Source organism: Pseudophryne corroboree, chromosome 7 (genome assembly GCF_028390025.1).
Source record: "Pseudophryne corroboree isolate aPseCor3 chromosome 7, aPseCor3.hap2, whole genome shotgun sequence".
Classification (NCBI taxonomy): Eukaryota; Metazoa; Chordata; class Amphibia; order Anura; family Myobatrachidae; genus Pseudophryne; species Pseudophryne corroboree.
This window is the reverse complement of record NC_086450.1, coordinates 120,029,314-120,056,085: the sequence shown is the minus strand read 5'-3', so window position 1 is coordinate 120,056,085 and position 26,772 is coordinate 120,029,314. Positions and strand designations below refer to the sequence as shown.

The following is a 26,772-nucleotide window of genomic DNA, read 5'->3' as shown; positions in this document are numbered from 1 at the left end:
CTGTTGAAGTACACCAGGATGAGGATATGGGTGTTGCTGGTGCTGAGGAGGAAATTGACAAGGAGGATTCTGATGGTGAGGTGGTTTGTTTAAGTCAGGCACCCGGGGAGACACCTGTTGTCCGTGGGACGAATATGGCCATTGACATGCCTGGACAAATTACAAAAAAAATCACCTCTTCGGTGTGGAATTATTTTAACACAAATGCGGACAACAGGTGTCAAGCCGTGTGTTGCCTTTGTCAAGCTGTAATAAGTAGGGGTAAGGACGTTAACCACCTCGGAACATCCCTTATACGTCACCTGCAGCGCATTCATCATAAGTCAGTGACAAGTTCAAAAACTTTGGATGACAGCGGAAGCAGTCCACTGACCACTAAATCCCTTCCTCTTGTAACCAAGCTCCTGCAAACCACACCACCAACTCCCTCAGTGTCAATTTCCTCCTTACACAGGAAAGCCAATAGTCCTACAGGCCATGTCACTGTCAAGTCTGACGAGTCCTCTCCTGCCTGGGATTCCTCCGATGCATCCTTGAGTGTAACGCCTCCTGCTGCTGGCGCTGCTGTTGTTGCTGCTGGGAGTCGATCGTCATCCCAGAGGGGAAGTCGGAAGACGACTTGTACTACTTCCAGTAAGCAATTGACTGTCCAACAGTCCTTTGCGAGGAAGATGAAATATCACAGCAGTCATCCTGCTGCAAAGCGGATAACTCAGGCCTTGGCAGCCTGGGCGGTGAGAAACGTGTTTCCGTTATCCACCGTTAATTCACAGGCAACTACAGACTTGATTGAGGTACTGTGTCCCCGGTACCAAATATCATCTAGGTTCCATTTCTCTAGGCAGGCGATACCGAAAATGTACACAGATCTCAGAAAAAGAGTCACCAGTGTCCTAAAAAATGCAGTTGTACCCAATGTCCACTTAACCACGGACATGTGGACAAGTGGAGCAGGGCAGACTCAGAACTATATGACTGTGACAGCCCACTGGGTAGATGTATTGCCTCCCGCAGCAAGAACAGCAGCGGCGGCACCAGTAGCAGCATCTCGCAAACGCCAACTCGTTCCTAGGCAGGCTACGCTTTGTATCACCGCTTTCCAGAAGAGGCACACAGCTGACAACCTCTTACGGAAACTGAGGAACATCATCGCAGAATGGCTTACCCCAAATGGACTCTCCTGGGGATTTGTGACATCGGACAACGCCAGCAATATTGTGCGTGCATTACATCTGGGCAAATTCCAGCACGGCCCATGTTTTGCACATACATTGAATTTGGTGGTGCAGAATTATTTAAAAAACGACAGGGGCATGCAAGAGATGCTGTCGGTGGCCCGAAGAATTGCTGGCCACTTTCGGCATTCAGCCACCGCGTGCCGAAGACTGGAGCACCAGCAAACAGTCCTGAACCTGCCCTGCCATCTGAAGCAAGAGGTGGTAACGAGGTAGAATTCAACCCTCTATATGCTTCAGAGGATGGAGGAGCAGTAAAAGGCCATTCAAGCCTATACATCTGCCTATGATATAGGCAAAGGAGGGGGAATGCACCTGACTCAAGCGCAGTGGAGAATGATTTCAACGTTGTGCAAGGTTCTGCAACCCTCTGAACTTGCCACACGTGAAGTCAGTTCACACACTGCCAGCCTGAGTCAGGTCATTCCCCTCATCAGGCTTTTGCAGAAGAAGCTAGAGACATTGAAGGAGGAGCTAAAACAGAGCGATTCCGCTAGGCATGTGGGACTTGTGGATGGAGCCCTTAATTCGCTTAACCAGGATTCACGGGTGGTCAATCTGTTGAAATCAGAGCACTACATTTTGGCCACCGTGCTAGATCCTAGATTTAAAACCTACGTTGGATCTCTCTTTCCGGCAGACACAAGTCTGCAGAGGTTCAAAGACCTGCTGGTGAGAAAATTGTCAAGTCAAGCGGAACGTGACCCATCAACAGCTCCTCCTTCACATTCTCCCGCAACTGGGGGAGCGAGGAAAAGGCTAAGAATTCCGAGCCCACCCGCTGGCGGTGATGCAGGGCAGTCTGGAGCGAGTGCTGACATCTGGTCCGGACTGAAGGACCTGCCAACGATTACTGACATGTCGTCTACTGTCACTGCATATGATTCTGTCACCATTGAAAGAATGGTGGAGGATTTTATGAGTGACCGCATCCAAGTAGGCACGTCAGACAGTCCGTACGTATACTGGCAGGAAAAAGAGGCAATTTGGAGGCCCTTGCAGAAACTGGCTTTATTTTACCTAAGTTGCCCACCCTCCAGTGTGTACTCTGAAAGAGTGTTTAGTGCAGCCGCTCACCTTGTCAGCAATCGGCATACGAGGTTACTTCCAGAAAATGTGGAGAAGATGATGTTCATCAAAATGAATTATAATCAATTCCTCCGTGGAGACATTCACCAGCAATTGCCTCCAGAAAGTACACAGGGACCTGAGATGGTGGATTCCAGTGGGGACGAATTAATAATCTGTGAGGAGGGGGATGTACACAGTGAAAGGGGTGAGGAATCGGACGATGAGGAGGAGGTGGACATCTTGCCTCTGTAGAGCCAGTTTGTGCAAGGAGAGATTGATTGCTTCTTTTTTGGTGGGGGCCCAAACCAACCAGACCCTGTCGCTGAAATGATGGGTTTGTTAAAGTGTGCATGTCCTGTTTATACAACATAAGGGTGGGTGGGAGGGCCCAAGGACAACTCCATCTTGCACCTCTTTTTTCTTTCATTTTTCTTTGCATCATGTGCTGTTTGGGGACTATTTTTTTGAAGTGCCATCCTGCCTGACACTGCAGTGCCACTCCTAGATGGGCCAGGTGTTTGTGTCGGCCACTTGTGTCGCTTAGCTTAGCCATCCAGCGACCTTGGTGCACCTCCTTTTTTCTTTGCATCATGTGCTGTTTGGGGACTATTTTTATGAAGTGCCATCCTGTCTGACACTGCAGTGCCACTCCTAGATGGGCCAGGTGTTTGTGTCGGTCACTTGGGTCGCTTAGCTTAGTCATCCAGCGACCTCGGTGCAAATTTTAGGACTAAAAATAATATTGTGAGGTGTGAGGTTTTCAGAATAGACTAAAAATTAGTGGAAATTATGGGTATTGAGGTTAATAATACTATGGGATCAAAATGACCCCCAAATTCTATGATTTAAGCTGTTTTTGAGGGGTTTTTGTAAAAAAACACCCGAATCCAAAACACACCCGAATCCGACAAAAAATTTTCAGGAAGGTTTTGCCAAAACGCGTCCGAATCCAAAACACGGCCGCGGAACCGAATCCAAAACCAAAACACAAAACCCGAAAAATATCCGGTGCACATCACTATCACAATACATTAAGCTGCAGGCAGCTAAACAGTGCCTCTATGACATCACAATGTATTCAGCTGCAGGCAGCGAGACTGCACCACTGTGAAATCACAATGTATTCAGCTGCAGGCAGCTAGACAGTGCCTCTGTGACATCACAATGCATTCAGCTGCAGGCAGCTAGACCTCTGTGACTTCATATATACCACTGTGACATCACAATGCATTCACCCCATTCACATACAGCCACATACGCACAGCCATACACACAGACACATTTACATACACAGCCACACACATTAATAGGAACACACATAGCCACATATACACACACAGTCACACATGCAATTTCATATATGCAGTTACATATGCACACATACAGTCACATCCCGCCCACCTGCACAATGCCAGCCACATCATCTCTGCACTTCTGCACACACAGTAGAGTGCTGATGGATCCCAAGTGACGGACACTGCACTCGACGGCTCCCGAGTCCTCCGCTCTCGCTGCACAGTGTGATGGGTACAAGTGCAATGGGAGACAATGGAGGAGGGGCCTCCTTTATGGCTGGAGCCCGGTGGCAACAATCTCTGTTGTCTCCAGCAGTACTGCCGCTTAGCTAAACAGTACCTCTGTGACAGTACCGCCACTGAGCTAAACAGTACCTCTGTGATATCACAATGCATTCAGCTGCAAGCAGCTAGTCAGTGCCACTGTGACATCACAATGCATTCAGCTGCAGGCAGCTAGACATAACCAGGGGCGGATTGGCCATAGGGTTCACCAGGAAGATTCCTGGTAGGCTGACGGGTTTGTGGGGCTTGTTTTGTGTGTTAGCATGTGGTCCCACCTCTCACATGAAAGACAGCCCACTGCACTCTGTACACTGCATAGTCCCCATTCATTATGTTATTCCATCTCTGCAATACATCAACTCTGCCATCCAGTGATGCTCCCATGGCTACATGGTATGTTATACCGCTTGTGCTGCCCATGTCGGGCCACTTTTACAAAATTTTACAGGGCAGGCTGCTAGACAGTGCCTCTGTAACATCACAATGCATTCAGCTGCAGGCAGCTGAACAGTACCTCTGTGACATCACAATGCATTCAGCTGCAGGCAGCTAGACAGTACCTCTGTAACATCACAATGCATTCAGCTGCAGGCAGCTAAACAGTACCTCTGTGACATCACAATGCATTCAGCTGCAGGCAGCTAGACAGTACCTCTGTGACATCACAATGCACTTAGCTGCAGGCTGCTAGACAGTGCCTTTGTAACATCACAATGCATTCAGCTGCAGGCAGCTAAACAGTACCTCTGTGACATCACAATGCATTCAGCTGCAGGCAGCTAAACAGTACCTCTGTGACATCACAATGCATTCAGCTGCAGGCAGCTAGACAGTATCTCTGTGACATCACAATGCATTCAGCTGCAGGCAGCTAGACAGTACCTCTGTGACATCACAATGCACTTAGCTGCAGGCTGCTAGACAGTGCCTTTGTAACATCACAATGCATTCAGCTGCAGGCAGCTAAACAGTACCTCTGTGACATCACAATGCATTCAGCTGCAGGCAGCTAAACAGTACCTCTGTGACATCACAATGCATTCAGCTGCAGGCAGCTAGACAGTGCCTCTGTGACATCACAATGCATTCAGCTGCAGGCAGCTAGACAGTGCCTCTGTGACATCACAATGCATTCAGCTGCAGGCAGCTAGACAGTGCCTCTGTGATATCACAATGCATTCAGCTGCAGGCAGCTAGACAGTACCACTGTGACACAGGGGCGTAAGTACATCACAGTCGCCCGGAGGCAAGTTGGCATTTGGTGCTTCCCCCCCATCCTTTAAAAAGAAAAAGAAAAACAAATATGGTGTGTATGTGTATAAACATGTAAGACTTACATAATTATTTAAATAGTGCAGGGACCAGAGCCTGCAGTTAATTGGCAGGGCTCCTGCTATGCTGCGATTCAGAAATCTTCAGCATGCAGAATCAGCCTTCACTGGCAGGTCCCATCTCGCTGTCCAGCAGCAGTGGCGGGTGTACTGTCACATGCTGCAGCGCAGGCTGAGCGGTACCAGGCAGGGGTTATTCTGCCCCTGTTGCAGGTATTAACATGGCTCCTGAGACAGAGCAGATTAACGCTACAGCAGCAGTGGCTGCTCCTTAGAGCTCCGTTGGAAGGGCAGCAGTTACACTTGGATCCTTCTGTGTATTACACTGGTGCTGCTGTACATGCAGGTAACCCTTCAGTGCTTGGAGCCTGGAGGCTGGCCTCTCCATTGCCTCTGGGAGTTACGCCCCTGCTGTGACATCACAATGCATTCAGCTGCAGGCAGCTAGACAATACCTCTGTGACATCACAAAATACATTCAGCTGCAGGCTGCTAAACAGTACCACTGTAACATCACAATGCATTCAGCTGCATGTAGCTAGACAGTACACTGTGACATCACAATGCATTCAGCTGCATGTAGCTAGACAGTACACTGTGACATCACAATGCATTCAGCTGCATGTAGCTAGACAGTACACTGTGACATCACAATGCATTCAGCTGCATGTAGCTAGACAGTACACTGTGACATCACAATGCATTCAGCTGCAGGCAGCTAAATAGTACCTCTGTGACAACAAAATGCGTTCAGCTGCAGACAGACAGTACCTCTGTGACATCACAATGCATTCAGCTGCAGCTAGATACATTTGTCTACAGATTCCATTTAATTCTCTACCTATCTTATTTCCAAGAACACATATGCAGATCAGATGAGAAGCCTCTAGCCTGTATTCCCTCTCCTGCATCAGCTTCTATCTGCAACACCTCTGTCGAAGTCTATTCCTCCAATGCAGCTTAGAATCAACACATCCCTGTATATTATCTGTAGCATCAAGGGCGTAGCTGCCATAGTTGCAGGCAGTGCAGCTGCTATGGGGCCCAGAGCTGAGAGGGGCCCACCTTCCCTGTCAAAGTTACATATGTTATTTTCGCCATTGGGTGGTACGTAGGAGTCTTTTCAAACTTTGTTCTTGCGGCCTGCTTTATATCTAGGTATGCCCCTGGACCTGCTCATTGTAGTGTGGTATAAAATGAACTGGAAGGCATTTTAATGTTATATAATATGAACCGGGGCACTGTAGTGAGGCACAATATGAATGGAGGGCACTAAGGGGGTAATTCAGAGTTGATCGCAGCAGCAAATTTGTTAGCAGTTGGGCAAAACCATGTGCACTGCAGGTGGGGCAGATATAACATTTGCAGAGAGAGTTAGATTTGGGTGGGTTGTTATGTTTCTGTGCAGGCTAAATACTGACTGCTTTATTTTTACACTGCAATTTAGATTTCAGTTTGAACACACCCCACCCAAATCTAACTCTCTCTACACGTTATATCTGCCCCCCCTGCAGTGCACATTGTTTTGCCCAACTGCTAACATATTTGCTGCTGCAATCAACTCTGAATTACCCCCTATATATTATAATGTGAATTGGGGGCACTGTGTGGCATAATGTGTACTGGCAGCTCTGAAATGTGACTTAGGGTGAACTTGAGCACTACTGCGATTCATAAAAGAAACTAGGGCACAATAGAAGTGTCTCTCTAGATGTACTGGGATGGGGGCCCCTTCAAAATGTTGCTATGGAGCCCACAAAGTTCTGGCTACGCCCCTGGTAGAAATGTGTGCATGTGTTGTACTGTATAGCACAATAAAAGCAGGTATCTAGAGGTGTGCAACCACTGCCACCACCCGTTCACAAGGCAAAGAGTGTGGCACACGTTTGGCTTACAGGGTGCTTGGAGAGGTGCACTACATGACCTTTGGAAGCACCCAATTCTCAACCTTCTGAGCCTGGTACCCTCTTCTGTTATCTCATGAAATCACGTACTGGGAGCGAGCAGGCGGCAGGGCTGGCCAAGGGTGCATTAGTGATCTGCTACAGCACTGATAAACTGGTCAGATAAATACCTTTAATTTTTTATACAATGTAACAGTGATTATAATAATTGTAACTGCAGTATATAAAATACTATACGAAGAGTCACAACAAAGGTCCCTGTATCAGACCGAAATACAATAAAACAGATAGCTTCTCACTTATTTAAGGATGGTAGTGTACCATATTGTCAGATTATAGAGCTAGAGCACTCACCATTATAATACAGGCGTTAGATGTCTCCTATGTTCTTATCCGCTCCTGCGTCCTGTGTGCACGCAGACCCTCTGAAGAAACTGTGCGAAACTGCAAAGAAAACATGTTCAGATCATTTATTAACCTCCACACAGAGGACAGTCACTTCACTTAGGACCTGATAACACTTGCATTAGACTGCCCTATAGTAATAATCAGGAGCCGGCTAATAGCAGCCTGAAGGGCTCATATGCACACAGCACACAAAAATGTGTAAGAACACAGACGTATAGAATGGTACACTGCATCATAATCTGCACAAATGTGGAATATATCGCTGTATTTTAACTGTGACTGTATTGGGACAAAGAAATGAGTAGATGAAAGATGACTAAGCTTGAGGATATATATATATATATATAAAAGGCAAATACCACTGACCTCATCCCAATATCTACTGAACCATAAGGACTAGGAACTTGACATTTGGACAGTAGCTTGCTTTTGCGACGTAGGCACCCACTAAGAATGGATTTTTCAAAATTCCACCCACAAAGGGGTTAAAAGGAGTGAGATGATTATTGGGAATTCCCCCCTCACAGAGGTGAGTTAAGACAGCCAACCCAGCCGGGGCCATCAAGAATGCATGGTGCCAGCGATACCAAGTCACGCAGGGGGAAGTACACAATGCTCTGTTCCTGGACTTCCTTGCCAGTGGCAGTTGCACAGCAGTACATTATTCAAATTACTGCCACCAGTAAACACTGTCAAACATCCCTGGGTGTGGCTCCCCTATTTGAATAAAGGACTGCTCTGCAACTGCCATTGGCAAGAAAGTCCAGCCTTATGGTTCATGAGATTTTGTGATGAGTCAGTAGTATTTGCCTTTTAAGTACTTAACCAACCTATTTCCAGTCAGGACAGGATAGTGTCGCAATTATCAAAGGTTAACCTGTCACTTGAAGTACACATTGCCGAACCTCTCAGAGAGCAATAGGAGGAAAGGAGAGATAGATATTTTGACTCTTAAATGCATTAAAAGAAAGCTTGATAGGCAGCAACTGCTTATCTGTTGTGCAAAGGGTACCCGCAGCTCTCCCAGAGACCTTAAGAGTTGTGCAAAATCTTTACCTTTTTACCTCAAAAGAGGAGCCCTAAAGAGAGCGAGAAGCTAAGCAAGGAGAAGTTTTGGAAAAGAGTCAGCCTATCCCTGCAAACTTTATATATTTAACATACAGTGGGCGGAGCTTGGCCTGTCGTCCCAACATTTACAGCACTGAGCAGGGCAGCATCAGAGATGGGACAGGGCAGAGAAGGAGGCGGATTATTCTCCTCAGCACCAGCCTTTTGACAGCATCAATTTGGGGAATACATGCCCGGAGGTGCGGCCTGACAAAGAATAGATTGGCATTATACTTGAAATTCTGTAATGAAGCATGGGTATTCAGTTAGTACAGTATAAGAATCTTGTCTTTTTACTGACTGACTGACTGACTGACTGAGACAGCCATATTACTAGGCAAATTAGAGTTGTTTGTTTTTTTAAGGCATCAATCATTAATTTTGAGCCAATGGGGAGGCTCAAGATGTGTGTTTGTTAAAAGGGGCATTTAAGTGGAAGCTGTTCATTCAGGTAGCCTTTTGTTTAATTTTGTAGTCCCACCCTCTCATTCAAAACCTTGTTTTAGTTTGGTTTGATTTTTCTTTCCCAATTTAGTGGAGGTGCAGCATGGTGGTAAAGTGCAGCATCTCAGTGGCTTTCTGTGGCTTAGTAAGGCATTTTACGGCGAGTTTGTCCTGCTCAGTGTGGGGGACCTGAGTGTTTATTGAGCAGAAGCATTCGGACTGTGCCCATGAGGGGAAGTGTGTCTCCACTGTGCAAGTGCATCAGTAGGTGGGACAATTTAGTCATCCCCTAAGGGTTTATAAATCTGGTAACATCTAGAACGGAGTCACCTTTCTCAGGTTAATTAATAATTGAATAAAGTTACCTATTAGCCCAGCTGTTTTGGTCTCCATGTCTTCATTTCATTTTGTTAAATTGAGGTTGAGTGGATTTAAGCTATTATGGTGTTTAATAGGGGTAATTAGTAATAATCCAATGGAGGTCTTAGAAATTGAATGGAATAATTTGCAATCTTTTACTAAATCAGCAGCAAACTCGCATATGAATAAATTGTAGGTATATACAATTATTTACAAATACATACAGAAAGATGTCAGCACACCCCGTGTTAAAATTATAACATATATGATGGCCATTTACAGCAATGTTTTTCTCCAAGTTCAATAGATCCTTCCACAGCGATTGTGGATGCAGTAGAAGCATGAAAAAAATATGAAGAGTCCACTCAAGACTATTTGGACATTGGACACAGCAGTGAGGTACGTATCGGATGTGCACATAGTTTTATGAACAGAATAATACGTGGCGAGGTCTGATCGCACATGGGCAGCTGTCGGGAGTTCTGTGGTGCAAGTAAGGGGCATGTATAAGGTTTGAAGACATGTGGGGATGTCTACCCTTTCTTATACAGTACCAAATATGTTTACGGAAAATAGTTATGTGTGGGTGAATGTGTGTTTTGGGGTAGCAAGCGAATTCTTTGCTCCAGGTGAAAGAAAGAATAGCTTTTGCTCTGAAATACTCTCACTCTGTTTCCAAAGAAACACTCTAAACAGCCAAAATATAATAATAATAATAATAATTTTATTTATATAGCGCTCTTTCTCCAATAGGACTCAAGGCGCTTAACAGATATATAGCATGATATAATACAGAAAATAATGAAGTACATTTTCATAAAATACAGAAGCACGAAGATACTAAAAGGGACACTATGGAAATGCTTGAGTAAACAGGAAAGTCTTGAGTCTACTTTTGAAGGATTCTATAGTTGGGGCCTCTCGCACTGTGCGGGGAAGTGAGTTCCATAGAGTCGGAGCCGCATGACTAAAGGCTCGACCCCCAGATGAATTACGGTAGATTCTAGGTACAGCTAAAAGTCCTTCATCTACAGATCGCAGTAATCGAGTGGGGCAGTATGGGGTCAGAAGCTGTTTCAGGTACCTTGGGCCTTGGTCATGTAATGCTTTGAAACTCAGTAAGCCAATCTTGAAGATGAATTCGCCATCTTACAGGCAGCCAGTGAAGGGAGTAGAGGATGGGTGTTATGTGGCTAGAACGGGTCTGGTTGGTTAACAGCCTGGCAGCTGTGTTTTGCACCAGCTGTAAGCGTTGCAATTCTTTTGCTGGTAGACTAAGGTAGAGGGCATTACAGTAGTCTAAACGAGATGATACAAATGCATGGATGACTTTTGGCAGATCATCTGAGGGAATTAAGTGCTTGATTCTGGCTATGTTCCTCAGGTGAAAGAATGAGGATTTGATTGTGGCTGATATCTGATGTTTAAGTGTCAAGCCACCATCCAGGACAACGCCAAGATTCCGCACACGATCACTGGTCTGTAATTCTGAATCCCCGAGTGTAAGTCCAGTTGGTTGGCTATGCTGCAGTCCTGTCCTTTGATGTTGCGGTCGTATTATAAGGACCTCTGTTTTATCCGGGTTCAGTCGTAGCCAGCTGGCGCTTATCCACTCCTGTAGTTCAGCTAGACAGCCATTTAGGGTTGCTATTGGGTTATCAGTGCCCGGAGCAAAGGACAAGTACAATTGTGTATCATCTGCATAGCAGTGGTAGACCAGGCCATGGCGCCTGATTATTTCGCCCAATGGGAGCATGTATACTGCAAAAAGCATGGGGGATAGTATAGAACCTTGTGGGACACCACATGGCAATGGCATTGGTGGTGATGAGTATAATCCAGATGATACTCTCTGTGACCTGCCTGTGAGAAATGATTTGAACCAGCTTAGGACTGTGCCATCCAAACCACAGAAATGTATCAGTCGCTCAATCAGAAGCCCATGGTCCACGGTATCAAATGCTGCCGAGAGATCCAGAAGGATTAATATTGAACAGTCACCTCTGTCTTTTGCCATCAGAAGATCATTTAACACACACACCAGGGCTGTTTCAGTGCTATGTCTTCTCCTGAATCCTGATTGAAATGGATCATAAATATCATGGGTTGTCAGGCGGGTTTCCAGTTGATTTGCCACCACTTTCTCAATAACCTTTCCTAGGAAAGGAAGGTTTGATACCGGTCTGTAGTTGGTCATGCAGTCGGGATCTAAATTAGGTTTTTTAAGAAGCGGTCTAACAATTGCTTCCTTTAGGGGTCCAGGAAAAATGCCTGTCTGCAAAGAGCATTGAACAATTTTTGCAAAGACAGGACCAATTATATCCATACAACCTATTAGAAGCTTTGTTGAGGCTGGGTCCAGACCACAGGTGGTGGGACGCAAAATCCAAGCAATTTCAGCAGTGTCCTTTACATCCACTGGGTCAAAGCTGGTCCATGAAGGCAGGTAGCTTATATTGGCAGGCTTTGTAGTTTGGCACTCCTTTGATGGCACTGTGGAGATTCCAGCCCGGATGGTGGATATTTTATCTGCAAAGAAGTTTGCAAACTCGTTGCATCTTGCCTGGGAAAGGGTCTCATCAGTCTGCAGGCATGCTGGCTTGCAAAGCATCTCCACTGTGCGGAAAAGTTGAGCTGGCCTATTGTTTGCTGCTGTGATCTCATTTGACAGGAACTGTGATTTCTTACGAGTGATTGTCGATTGATATTCTTCGTTATGCTTTATTAGTTTTATTTTGTCATCCACTAGGTTAGTCTTCCTCCATCGTCTTTCCAGTCTACGCCCCCTTTTCTTGAGCTCACTAACACTGTTGTCGAACCATGGAGCTTGACGTTGTGGTTTGCGAGGTCTTATACGCACAGGGGCGATAATATCAATTGCAGCCATAACATCCCTATTATAATAACGGACTAGGGAACAGGGATCTTCACAGGCACCCAGTATAGCAGAGAGATCCAGATTTGCTGCAAGAGCCTGGGGAGTCATACCCCTCCTTGGACGATACCTGGTCAACTCCACGGGCAGAGATCTTATTTGAGGGGTTGCAACTGAGAACCAGAGGGAGTAGTGGTCTGACCAGATGACTGGGTTTATTTTTAGGTCAGTGACTTCTAATCCAATCTGAAAGACAAGATCAAGAGTATGACCACTTTTATGTGTGGCAAAGGGAATGACCTGTGTGAAGCCCAGACCATTCATTGTGCACAGGAGGTCTTGGCCAAGGCGTGAGAGCTCATCATCCACCCATGCATTGAAATCCTCGAGGATGAGCCATCTTTGATGTTCCAGAACCAGGCCAGCAACAGTGTCTGCAATTTCTTGTAGAAATATCTTTCCATCTCCAGGTGGACGGTAAATGAGAAGTACTCTGAAACCTAATCCTGTCGAACTCCGGGCAGCAATGCACTCGAATGAGCGAGTAGTTTCAATAGGGTGGACCCTAAGTTTAAGTTCTTTTTTGAAGCAGATAGCCACCCCGCCACCCCTGCGGTCCAGTCTTGGGTTGTGGATGACAGAGTAGTTTGTTGGTACTGCAGCCTCCAATATAGGTGCTGCATTTTCATCTAGCCAGGTCTCTGTAATACAGGCTAGATCTGCAGATTCAATAAGGTCAGCAATTGTTGCAGTCTTGTTTCTTATAGATCTGGCATTACAAAGAACTGACCTGATTGGGCATACCAGAGGGCCTTCAGTTTTCTTTATGTTAATTGCAGGAGCTCTGGGTATGGGGGTCACAAAGCAAGAGTTGACCGTTTTGTCCTTCCAAACATAGGGCCGTCTTTTGGGTATCACTTCTATTTGATTGTTCTTTGAGTATGGGGGTGAGCAGGTGGGCAAAGGACGTAGATGGTTACCGGGGGAAATACATTTCCGGCCTGCTCGCTTCCCACGAATGCGCCTGTGTTTTCTTTTTAAAATGCCAAGGGATTGGAGAATAGAAGCCTGTGATGGTGTGATAGGAACTGCAGAACGTGGTGGGCGGAGTGAAAGAATGAAGCTGGAGCAATACGTATACATTTGGACATCAATGACAGATTACTATAAGTTTGAGCTGCATATGATGATGATGATGAGAGAGGGAGAGAAAGCAGTGGGTTTTTTTTTTCCTTTTTTTGTGTTTTGTTTTCCCCCAATTCGGTATGTGATCCAAAATTATAATGGGTTTATGAACAAAGTTATTGCTATAACCTATTGGGTATATTTGAAGCAAGTGATAAATAAAATAACTGCTGATTTAGTCAATTATCCTAGGATAGGCAGACTTTGGAAAGGTGTTAGAAGCCAGTTCCTACTGTGTAGGTGTGAAAAGTCTCAGTGTGAGAGGCCTTTGATGTAGATTTCTTGTGTGGGGGGTAGTGATAACATGTCCTGGGAAATGGATCCTGAGTTGAAACGGTGAGCCTTCAGCAATTCAGAGCCTGAATATACTGATATTAGTAGATTAATGCAATAAGTCAGTTATTTGTTGCTCAGAGAACAGAGGTGGATGATGTCTAAGTGAGGGGCTGGATGTAGCCAAAGATAGGTTGTAATCCACAGTACCTTATCTGGGTAATGTCCAATGCAGAGTACAGCAGCTGCTAAACTGAAGGATTTCTCAGTGGAGATATGCATTATTTCCAATAATTCTAGCTCTTTGCCTCAAAATACATTCTCCATAGAAATACACAGATAACTGCTTATATAATTGCTTCCCTAATTAAATGCTTTGTAAATACAGTACATAATGAAATAATTACATTCTGAAGCAGTCACCATATTCCCTTTCCTTTCTTGCAGAATTTTTTTTTCCTCAAAACACGCTGGATATATTTGTATTTTAATAGTACAAGTATATATCATACCCTCCAACATTTTACACATAAAAATCGGTACAAATTAGAAAAGGGGGCATGGCCACTGGTAAAGGGGGTTTGGCCACACCCCTTTTCCTATACTTTCAATGGAAGTTTGGAGAGGTAAAAATCGGTACAGACCATAAAAAAAAGGTACAGTTGGAGGGTATGATATATTTCAATGAATACAAGCTATAAAATGTACACTATAACTGCCAATGTGCATTCAGAAAGCAAATTTACTAAGATACATATTTATTAAAGTGTAAAAGCCCTATATAAGCCTCGCCAATGATAAAATGTGCAGTATCTTGCTGGTGAGAATGTTTGTGAATCTGTTGCAACAATGTTGTAGCTCTTTGGAATACTGTTAACTAGAGATGAGCGGGTTCGGTTTCTTTGAATCCGAACCCGCACGAACTTCACTTTTTTTTTCACGGGTCCGAGCGACTCGGATCTTCCCGCCTTGCTCGGTTAACCCGAGCGCGCCCGAACGTCATCATGACGCTGTCGGATTCTCGCGAGGCTCGGATTCTATATAAGGAGCCGCGCGTCGCCGCCATTTTCACACGTGCATTGAGATTGATAGGGAGAGGACGTGGCTGGCGTCCTCTCCATTTAGATTAGATTTAGAAGAGAGAGAGAGAGAGAGATTGCTGTGATACTGTAGATTAGAAGAGAGTGCAGACAGAGTTTAGTGACTGACGACCACAGTGACCAGTGACCACCAGAGACAGTGCAGTTGTTTGTTTTATTTAATATATCCGTTCTCTGCCTGAAAAAAACGATACACAGTCACACAGTGACTCAGTCTGTGTGCACTGCTCAGCCCAGTGTGCTGCACATCAATGTATTGTATATAAAGCTTATAATTGTGGGGGAGACTGGGGAGCACTGCAGGTTGTTATAGCAGGAGCCAGGAGTACATGATAAATAATATTATATTAAAATTAAACAGTGCACACTTTTGCTGCAGGAGTGCCACTGCCAGTGTGACTAGTGGTGACCAGTGCCTGACCACCAGTATATTAGTAGTATTGTATACTATCTCTTTATCAACCAGTCTATATTAGCAGCAGACACAGTACAGTGCGGTAGTTCACGGCTGTGGCTACCTCTGTGTCGGCACTCGGCAGGCAGTCCGTCCATCCATAATTGTATTATAATATATACCACCTAACCGTGGTTTTTTTTTCATTCTTTATACCGTCGTCATACTAGTTGTTACGAGTATACTACTATCTCTTTATCAACCAGTGTACAGTGCGGTAGTTCACGGCTGTGGCTACCTCTGTGTCGGCACTCGGCAGGCAGTCCGTCCAACCATAATTGTATTATATACCACCTAACCGTGGTTTTTTTTTCATTCTTTATACCGTCGTCATACTAGTTGTTACGAGTATACTACTATCTCTTTATCAACCAGTGTACAGTGCGGTAGTTCACGGCTGTGGCTACCTCTGTGTCGGCACTCGGCAGGCAGTCCGTCCATCCATAATTGTATTATAATATATACCACCTAACCGTGGTTTTTTTTTCATTCTTTATACCGTCGTCATACTAGTTGTTACGAGTATACTACTATCTCTTTATCAACCAGTGTACAGTGCGGTAGTTCACGGCTGTGGCTACCTCTGTGTCGGCACTCGGCAGGCAGTCCGTCCAACCATAATTGTATTATAATATATACCACCTAACCGTGTTTTTTTTTCTCATTCTTTATACCGTCGTCATACTAGTTGTTACGAGTATACTACTATCTCTTTATCAACCAGTGTACAGTGCGGTAGTTCACGGCTGTGGCTACCTCTGTGTCGGCACTCGGCAGGCAGTCCGTCCATCCATAATTGTATTATAATATATACCACCTAACCGTGGTTTTTTTTTCATTCTTTATACCGTCGTCATACTAGTTGTTACGAGTATACTACTATCTCTTTATCAACCAGTGTACAGTGCGGTAGTTCACGGCTGTGGCTACCTCTGTGTCGGCACTCGGCAGGCAGTCCGTCCAACCATAATTGTATTATAATATATACCACCTAACCGTGGTTTTTTTTTCATTCTTTATACCGTCGTCATACTAGTTGTTACGAGTATACTACTATCTCTTTATCAACCAGTGTACAGTGCGGTAGTTCACGGCTGTGGCTACCTCTGTGTCGGCACTCGGCAGGCAGTCCGTCCATCCATAATTGTATTATAATATATACCACCTAACCGTGGTTTTTTTTTCATTCTTTATACCGTCGTCATACTAGTTGTTACGAGTATACTACTATCTCTTTATCAACCAGTGTACAGTGCGGTAGTTCACGGCTGTGGCTACCTCTGTGTCGGCACTCGGCAGGCAGTCCGTCCAACCATAATTGTATTATAATATATACCACCTAACCGTGGTTTTTTTTTCATTCTTTATACCGTCGTCATACTAGTTGTTACGAGTATACTACTATCTCTTTATCAACCAGTGTACAGTGCGGTAGTTCACGGCTGTGGCTACCTCTGTGTCGGCACTCGGCAGGCAGTCCGTCCAACCATAATTGTATTATAATATATACCACCTAACCGTGGTTTTTTTTTCATTCTTTATACCGTCGTCATACTAGTTGTTACGAGTATACTACTATCTCTTTATCAACCAGTGTACAGTGCGGTAGTTCACGGCTGTGGCTACCTCTGTGTCGGCACTCGGCAGGCAGTCCGTCCATCCATAATTGTATTATAATATATACCACCTAACCGTGGTTTTTTTATACCACCTAACCGTGGCAGTCCGTCCATAATTGTATACTAGTATCCAATCCATCCATCTCCATTGTTTACCTGAGGTGCCTTTTAGTTCTGCCTATAAAATATGGAGAACAAAAAAGTTGAGGTTCCAAAATTAGGGAAAGATCAAGATCCACTTCCACCTCGTGCTGAAGCTGCTGCCACTAGTCATGGCCGAGACGATGAAATGCCAGCAACGTCGTCTGCCAAGGCCGATGCCCAATGTCATAGTACAGAGCATGTCAAATCCAAAACACCAAATATCAGAAAAAAAAGGACTCCAAAACCTAAAATAAAATTGTCGGAGGAGAAGCGTAAACTTGCCAATATGCCATTTACCACACGGAGTGGCAAGGAACGGCTGAGGCCCTGGCCTATGTTCATGGCTAGTGGTTCAGCTTCACATGAGGATGGAAGCACTCAGCCTCTCGCTAGAAAACTGAAAAGACTCAAGCTGGCAAAAGCACCGCAAAGAACTGTGCGTTCTTTGAAATCCCAAATCCACAAGGAGAGTCCAATTGTGTCGGTTGCGATGCCTGACCTTCCCAACACTGGACGTGAAGAGCATGCACCTTCCACCATTTGCACGCCCCCTGCAAGTGCTGGAAGGAGCACCCGCAGTCCAGTTCCTGATAGTCAGATTGAAGATGTCAGTGTTGAAGTACACCAGGATGAGGAGGATATGGGTGTTGCTGGCGCTGGGGAGGAAATTGACCAGGAGGATTCTGATGGTGAGGTGGTTTGTTTAAGTCAGGCACCCGGGGAGACACCTGTTGTCCGTGGGAGGAATATGGCCGTTGACATGCCAGGTGAAAATACCAAAAAAATCAGCTCTTCGGTGTGGAGGTATTTCACCAGAAATGCGGACAACAGGTGTCAAGCCGTGTGTTCCCTTTGTCAAGCTGTAATAAGTAGGGGTAAGGACGTTAACCACCTCGGAACATCCTCCCTTATACGTCACCTGCAGCGCATTCATAATAAGTCAGTGACAAGTTCAAAAACTTTGGGTGACAGCGGAAGCAGTCCACTGACCAGTAAATCCCTTCCTCTTGTAACCAAGCTCACGCAAACCACCCCACCAACTCCCTCAGTGTCAATTTCCTCCTTCCCCAGGAATGCCAATAGTCCTGCAGGCCATGTCACTGGCAAGTCTGACGAGTCCTCTCCTGCCTGGGATTCCTCCGATGCATCCTTGCGTGTAACGCCTACTGCTGCTGGCGCTGCTGTTGTTGCCGCTGGGAGTCGATGGTCATCCCAGAGGGGAAGTCGTAAGCCCACTTGTACTACTTCCAGTAAGCAATTGACTGTTCAACAGTCCTTTGCGAGGAAGATGAAATATCACAGCAGTCATCCTACTGCAAAGCGGATAACTGAGGCCTTGGCATCCTGGGTGGTGAGAAACGTGGTTCCGGTATCCATCATTACTGCAGAGCCAACTAGAGACTTGTTGGAGGTACTGTGTCCCCGGTACCAAATACCATCTAGGTTCCATTTCTCTAGGCAGGCGATACCGAAAATGTACACAGACCTCAGAAAAAGAGTCACCAGTGTCCTAAAAAATGCAGCTGTACCCAATGTCCACTTAACCACGGACATGTGGACAAGTGGAGCAGGGCAGGGTCAGGACTATATGACTGTGACAGCCCACTGGGTAGATGTATGGACTCCCGCCGCAAGAACAGCAGCGGCGGCACCAGTAGCAGCATCTCGCAAACGCCAACTCTTTCCTAGGCAGGCTACGCTTTGTATCACCGCTTTCCAGAATACGCACACAGCTGAAAACCTCTTACGGCAACTGAGGAAGATCATCGCGGAATGGCTTACCCCAATTGGACTCTCCTGTGGATTTGTGGCATCGGACAACGCCAGCAATATTGTGTGTGCATTAAATCTGGGCCAATTCCAGCACGTCCCATGTTTTGCACATACCTTGAATTTGGTGGTGCAGAATTTTTTAAAAAACGACAGGGGCGTGCAAGAGATGCTGTCGGTGGCCAGAAGAATTGCGGGACACTTTCGGCGTACAGGCACCACGTACAGAAAACTGGAGCACCACCAAAAACTACTGAACCTGCCCTGCCATCATCTGAAGCAAGAAGTGGTAACGAGGTGGAATTCAACCCTCTATATGCTTCAGAGGTTGGAGGAGCAGCAAAAGGCCATTCAAGCCTATACAATTGAGCACGATATAGTAGGTGGAATGCACCTGTCTCAAGCGCAGTGGAGAATGATTTCAACGTTGTGCAAGGTTCTGATGCCCTTTGAACTTGCCACACGTGAAGTCAGTTCAGACACTGCCAGCCTGAGTCAGGTCATTCCCCTCATCAGGCTTTTGCAGAAGAAGCTGGAGGCATTGAAGGAGGAGCTAACACGGAGCGATTCCGCTAGGCATGTGGGACTTGTGGATGCAGCCCTTAATTCGCTTAACAAGGATTCACGGGTGGTCAATCTGTTGAAATCAGAGCACTACATTTTGGCCACCGTGCTCGATCCTAGATTTAAAGCCTACCTTGGATCTCTCTTTCCGGCAGACACAGGTCTGCTGGGGTTGAAAGACCTGCTGGTGACAAAATTGTCAAGTCAAGCGGAACGCGACCTGTCAACATCTCCTCCTTCACATTCTCCCGCAACTGGGGGTGCGAGGAAAAGGCTCAGAATTCCGAGCCCACCCGCTGGCGGTGATGCAGGGCAGTCTGGAGCGACTGCTGATGCTGACATCTGGTCCGGACTGAAGGACCTGACAACGATTACGGACATGTCGTCTACTGTCACTGCATATGATTCTCTCAACATTGATAGAATGGTGGAGGATTATATGAGTGACCGCATCCAAGTAGGCACGTCACACAGTCCGTACTTATACTGGCAGGAAAAAGAGGCAATTTGGAGGCCCTTGCACAAACTGGCTTTATTCTACCTAAGTTGCCCTCCCACAAGTGTGTACTCCGAAAGAGTGTTTAGTGCCGCCGCTCACCTTGTCAGCAATCGGCGTACGAGGTTACATCCAGAAAATGTGGAGAAGATGATGTTCATTAAAATGAATTATAATCAATTCCTCCGCGGAGACATTGACCAGCAGCAATTGCCTCCACAAAGTACACAGGGAGCTGAGATGGTGGATTCCAGTGGGGACGAATTGATAATCTGTGAGGAGGGGGATGTACACGGTGATATATCGGAGGGTGAAGATGAGGTGGACATCTTGCCTCTGTAGAGCCAGTTTGTGCAAGGAGAGATTAATTGCTTCTTTTTTGGGGGGGGTCCAAACCAACCCGTCATATCAGTCACAGTCATGTGGCAGACCCTGTCACTGAAATGATGGGTTGGTTAAAGTGTGCATGTCCTGTTTTGTTTATACAACATAAGGGTGGGTGGGAGGGCCCAAGGATAATTCCATCTTGCACCTCTTTTTTCTTTTCTTTTTCTTTGCATCATGTGCTGATTGGGGAGGGTTTTTTGGAAGGGACATCCTGCGTGACACTGCAGTGCCACTCCTAGATGGGCCCGGTGTTTGTGTCGGCCACTAGGGTCGCTAATCTTACTCACACAGCTACCTCATTGCGCCTCTTTTTTTCTTTGCGTCATGTGCTGTTTGGGGAGGGTTTTTTGGAAGGGACATCCTGCGTGACACTGCAGTGCCACTCCTAGATGTGCCCGGTGTTTGTGTCGGCCACTAGGGTCGCTAATCTTACTCACACAGCTACCTCATTGCGCCTCTTTTTTTCTTTGCGTCATGTGCTGTTTGGGGAGGGTTTTTTGGAAGGGACATCCTGCGTGACACTGCAGTGCCACTCCTAGATGTGCCCGGTGTTTGTGTCGGCCACTAGGGTCGCTAATCTTACTCACACAGTCAGCTACCTCATTGCGCCTCTTTTTTTCTTTGCGTCATGTGCTGTTTGGGGAGGGTTTTTTGGAAGGGCCATCCTGCGTGACACTGCAGTGCCACTCCTAGATGGGCCCGGTGTTTGTGTCGGCCACTAGGGTCGCTAATCTTACTCACACAGCTACCTCATTGCGCCTCTTTTTTTCTTTGCGTCATGTGCTGTTTGGGGAGGGTTTTTTGGAAGGGACATCCTGCGTGACACTGCAGTGCCACTCCTAGATGGGCCCGGTGTTTGTGTCGGCCACTAGGGTCGCTTATCTTACTCACACAGCGACCTCGGTGCAAATTTTAGGACTAAAAATAATATTGTGAGGTGTGAGGTATTCAGAATAGACTGAAAATGAGTGTAAATTATGGTTTTTGAGGTTAATAATACTTTGGGATCAAAATGACCCCCAAATTCTATGATTTAAGCTGTTTTTTAGTGTTTTTGGAAAAAAACACCCGAATCCAAAACACACCCGAATCCGACAAAAATAATTCGGTGAGGTTTTGCCAAAACGCGTTCGAACCCAAAACACGGCCGCGGAACCGAACCCAAAACCAAAACACAAAACCCGAAAAATTTCAGGCGCTCATCTCTACTGTTAACCCTTATTGCTGTAGAAAACCTAATAAAGCTATATATTTTTCAGTTATGGCACCACAGAAAAATGAATACTGATCTTTGTAGCTATATAATTAACAATTATGGAACACAGATTTGGCGAATCTCCTTGAAGTGATAGCTAATTCAAATACACCATCTTAAAGTCAAGTTTCTTTAAACTGTTTACAAGAAGCTTTATGTGCATTGAATAGAGCTACTGAGCAATGAATGACTCAACCATAATATACGAGTACTTTGTATTTATTTGTAGTCTACAAAGGGCGATAACCCACACAATCAAACACTTTTTTATGTGTAATTTCTTATTCGCAGTTTATTTTTAAAGCATCTACACCCACTCAATAAAAGCTGATGTAAGCTTTCAACAATCCCAAACCTTGTTACATAATGGCTTGTAACCGTCACATCATACAGATGTTCCCTCATGTACTAAATATATCAGTGAGTCCTTTACACACGGATACTTACTGATGAAATATAAAATAAATTGTTCGTTTTAAAATGGATTTCATTTTTATTTTTCCCTTTTGCTAGTGGATGATATTGATATTAGTGAAATGCGTGGCTTGGAAACAGAACTGGCCCTAGGTATAGGTAGTATAGGCAAATGCCTAGTGGCATGTACAGGTTTTCTGGTACAGCTGGGCCATTGCCTTGCCAGCAGCAGCAGAAGTAGATCGCCTGTACAGCCCAGCGCTGATCATACATCTACAGCTTCCATCAGTGTGAAGCTGGCATGACCTAAAGTCACCAATATAAAATGGTAGGTGCTCAATCCTTCTCAGGTGCATGAAAGAGAGGGGTTATGCTAGACAAGAAAAAAAGCTAAAATATTCAAGCAGCACACTGAAAAGTATCAGTAATGAGATTTGAATACTATATACTGTAATAATAGAAATACAGAGATCTCAGCTGCATGTAATCAGCCCAGTCTCCTCGTGCATCCTAGCCACATTGCGTTGCAAATAAGTTGCATTTTTGGCAAAAAAAGACAGGGAAAAAGACAAGGAGTTGCATGGGAACTGGCGGCTCAGTCACGTCAGGCATCTCTGAGGCTAGATGTGTGAGGACACATCCAGGGCCGCCAAAAAGGGGTGAGCAAGTACTGTTTACCCGTGCGCTGGCCTGCTGGAGGGGCCCGCCGGGGGCTCATGTCCGTCCCCTCTACTTCCTCCTAACCTGCACCACCACTTTGGTCAGGGAGAGACTATTGCTGTTGTGTGCTGGGCTGTGGAAAGAAGTTGCTGCAGTCCTCCAGGTCTGCCCCTCTTATCAGGCTTCCCTGAGCCACCTGCATGGTGTATGTGCCCGCTTTGCGGCCGTGCACATAGTAGATTTTAGATCTACTAGCAAGGATGGGGCTTGGTCACACCTCCCCAAGTTGGCCACGCATCCCTCCAAGTACCAGGGCCCTTCAGAGCTGTCGGCAGCCCTGGACACATCTATATTCATATGCACCATCTAAACACTCATAATAAAATCTAGAGATGTGCACAGACCCCCATGTTTTGGTCCTGATTAGAATTCATCATCGTGTTTTGGTTTTGGTAAAACCATCCTCGTATTTTGGTTCGGATTCAGTTTTTGGTTCAGTTTTGGATTCCTTTAAAATCGATAAAAGTACATAAACATTGATTAACAAAAAAAGGACTTGGCTCCACTTTGAACCCAAAAATAGTAATTCCGAACTGAAACTCTATTCAACTCGGAACCCCTAAGATTGGGCGTGTTGTTATTTCAGAAAAACTGAACTGCACATCTCTAGTAAAAACCAAAGATGAATGGTCATCTGCTGTTATAGAATTATTTTCCTAAAATATGCATAATGAATCCAAAAAGTTATACACTGTAGTACTAATATTCCTTACACTATTTTGTATCGTAAGTTATGTGCATCTTCTGGTTAGTCGGGTATATGTGGTTCTTTGTATTTGAATACCCCTATCACTGCATATGGCACTGAGATGATGTGGGAGCGGGTACTAACCAACCAGGCTCTGGATCATATGCATAATAAAAAATAGGTTAAGGATTAAGGGGGATATCCAATTATCCCTGGTAAAACATCGGGTCTGAAAAACGGCTGTTTTTCTGACTTTTTTCCGATGTTTCACCGATTTTTTTTTACAGGCTATCCAGATGGATCACCTGTAAAAAAAAAACCTTCTCCCAAAAACACACAGGTTCAGTAAAACCTGTGTGTTTTCGTGTGAAACAGCCCCATTTTCGGACGAAAATGGTCTGTTTCCGGGGATTCTGCTTCGCCTGCTGGAGGCAGGTGAAACAAAATTCCTGATAAGCCTGCGCGTGCCACGGCTTATCGGGGCTAATTAGCTAGCCCCCGGCAGGACAATTAGCCCCGGTAAATTACCGGGGCTAATTGGATATCCCCCTAAATATACTAAATGGATTCTATGGGTCTACTATGCACCCTGCAAGGAGGGGGAATCTAAACAATACACTTATCTTCCAAAATCACTTAAGCACACAATGGATGCTTCCATTTTTATGGGCTAAACCTATAATTTGACTGAAAGCTTAAAATATAATAATGTAGTAAAGTGTCAAATACACAGGAGAGGTTTATGTCAATATAAACAAATGATGTTTTCCATAAACAATGCAATGAAATACAAACACACGCATTCCAGTGTTTACCCTTACTGCAGTGACGAGCAATACAAACAGACAGCAGCCGCTTCATATAATATAGCCAGACTTAACTGAATTAAGTACTAATAGCTAGAAAGGTTATAACGCAAGAGGCCTCTCAGAAAGGGCTATAAGGTTAAACATGCATCTTTAAACCAAGTCTACTGAATCTGCAATACATACAGTACTGCATGCGTCATGAGAAGTGTATATGGAGATTACATCCAAGTCTGTATGCTGCCTCTCTACAGAATGTGCTGCACTTACCCCCTTAGTGTGCTAAATATATATGTTTGCCTGCCCCATTTGCTTCAGATCCCTCTCCAGTAGGGAGGCCAATCCTGGGATCGGCGGGATCCCGGGATTCTGGCCCAAAAATGCCAGGATTTGAATTTCGGGATTGGAACCTCCAATCCTGGGATTCAGGGGATTAGGTTGCGCATGCGCAGTTTTGCCGGGCAGCGCTGAGCACTATAGCACAGCATTGCCCAGCTGTGCGGCCCGGGTGTCAGCGAGGTATTTGCCATTTAATCAGGCAGCCATGAACACACACTGACTGCGCCAGTGGAATTTCGAATGTAGTGCTGGCCGCCAGCCATTCGGAGCTGGCGGATCGTCAGCAAATCAGGGAATTGGCCGCAGCAGCGGCTCCTGATTGGCTGCCGGACTGCCAGTTCTGACTGGCTGGCGGCCAGCGCTACATTTGAAATGCCGCCAGCACGGTCATTGTGTGTCCATGGCTGCCCGCCTAATAGTAAGTACAGTTATACTAATAGAGTTAGATTTGGGTGTGGTGTGTTCAAACTGAAATCTAAATTGCAGTGTAAAAATAAAGCAGCCAGTATTTACCCTGCACAGAAACAAAATAACTTACCCAAATCTAACTCTCTGCAAATGTTATATGTGCCAACCCCTGCAGTGCACATGGTTTTGCCCAACTGCTAACAAATTTGCTACTGCGATCAACTCTGCATTAGAGATGAGCGCCGGAAATTTTTCGGGTTTTGTGTTTTGGTTTTGGGTTCGGTTCCGCGGCCGTGTTTTGGGTTCGACCGCGTTTTGGCAAAACCTCACCGAATTTTTTTTGTCGGATTCGGGTGTGTTTTGGATTCGGGTGTTTTTTTCAAAAAACACTAAAAAACAGCTTAAATCATAGAATTTGGGGGTCATTTTGATCCCAAAGTATTATTAACCTCAAAAACCATAATTTACACTCATTTTCAGTCTATTCTGAATACCTCACACCTCACAATATTATTTTTAGTCCTAAAATTTGCACCTAGGTCGCTGGATGACTAAGCTAAGCGACCCTAGTGGCCGACACAAACACCGGGCCCATCTAGGAGTGTCACTGCAGTGTCACGCAGGATGTCCCTTCCAAAAAACCCTCCCCAAACAGCACATGACGCAAAGAAAAAAAGAGGCGCAATGAGGTAGCTGTGTGAGTAAGATAAGCGACCCTAGTGGCCGACACAAACACCGGGCCCATCTAGGAGTGTCACTGCAGTGTCACGCAGGATGTCCCTTCCAAAAAACCCTCCCCAAACAGCACATGACGCAAAGAAAAAAAGAGGCGCAATGAGGTAGCTGTGTGAGTAAGATAAGCGACCCTAGTGGCCGACACAAACACCGGGCCCATCTAGGAGTGTCACTGCAGTGTCACGCAGGATGTCCCTTCCAAAAAACCCTCCCCAAACAGCACATGACGCAAAGAAAAAAAGAGGCGCAATGAGGTAGCTGTGTGAGTAAGATAAGCGACCCTAGTGGCCGACACAAACACCGGGCCCATCTAGGAGTGTCACTGCAGTGTCACGCAGGATGTCCCTTCCAAAAAACCCTCCCCAAACAGCACATGACGCAAAGAAAAAAAGAGGCGCAATGAGGTAGCTGTGTGAGTAAGATAAGCGACCCTAGTGGCCGACACAAATACCGGGCCCATCTAGGAGTGTCACTGCAGTGTCACGCAGGATGTCCCTTCCAAAAAACCCTCCCCAAACAGCACATGACGCAAAGAAAAAAAGAGGCGCAATGAGGTAGCTGTGTGAGTAAGATAAGCGACCCTAGTGGCCGACACAAACACCGGGCCCATCTAGGAGTGTCACTGCAGTGTCACGCAGGATGTCCCTTCCAAAAAACCCTCCCCAAACAGCACATGACGCAAAGAAAAAAAGAGGCGCAATGAGGTAGCTGTGTGAGTAAGATAAGCGACCCTAGTGGCCGACACAAACACCGGGCCCATCTAGGAGTGTCACTGCAGTGTCACGCAGGATGTCCCTTCCAAAAAACCCTCCCCAAACAGCACATGACGCAAAGAAAAAAAGAGGCGCAATGAGGTAGCTGTGTGAGTAAGATAAGCGACCCTAGTGGCCGACACAAACACCGGGCCCATCTAGGAGTGTCACTGCAGTGTCACGCAGGATGTCCCTTCCAAAAAACCCTCCCCAAACAGCACATGACGCAAAGAAAAAAAGAGGCGCAATGAGGTAGCTGTGTGAGTAAGATAAGCGACCCTAGTGGCCGACACAAACACCGGGCCCATCTAGGAGTGTCACTGCAGTGTCACGCAGGATGTCCCTTCC

General features: G+C 45.7%; 1 protein-coding gene across 4 annotated transcripts in view; it reads right to left on the bottom strand.

Annotated features, from left to right (window-relative positions):
• Positions 1–26,772, bottom strand: part of LOC134944756 (sodium channel protein type 2 subunit alpha-like) — a 423,313-nt gene that overhangs the window by 232,835 nt on the left and 163,706 nt on the right. For all 4 annotated transcript variants that reach the window (XM_063933594.1, XM_063933593.1, XM_063933595.1 and 1 more), the window contains exon 2: positions 7,476–7,565. The gene's annotated coding sequence lies outside the window, so the exon portion shown is untranslated. The remainder of the gene's footprint in view (positions 1–7,475; positions 7,566–26,772) is intronic.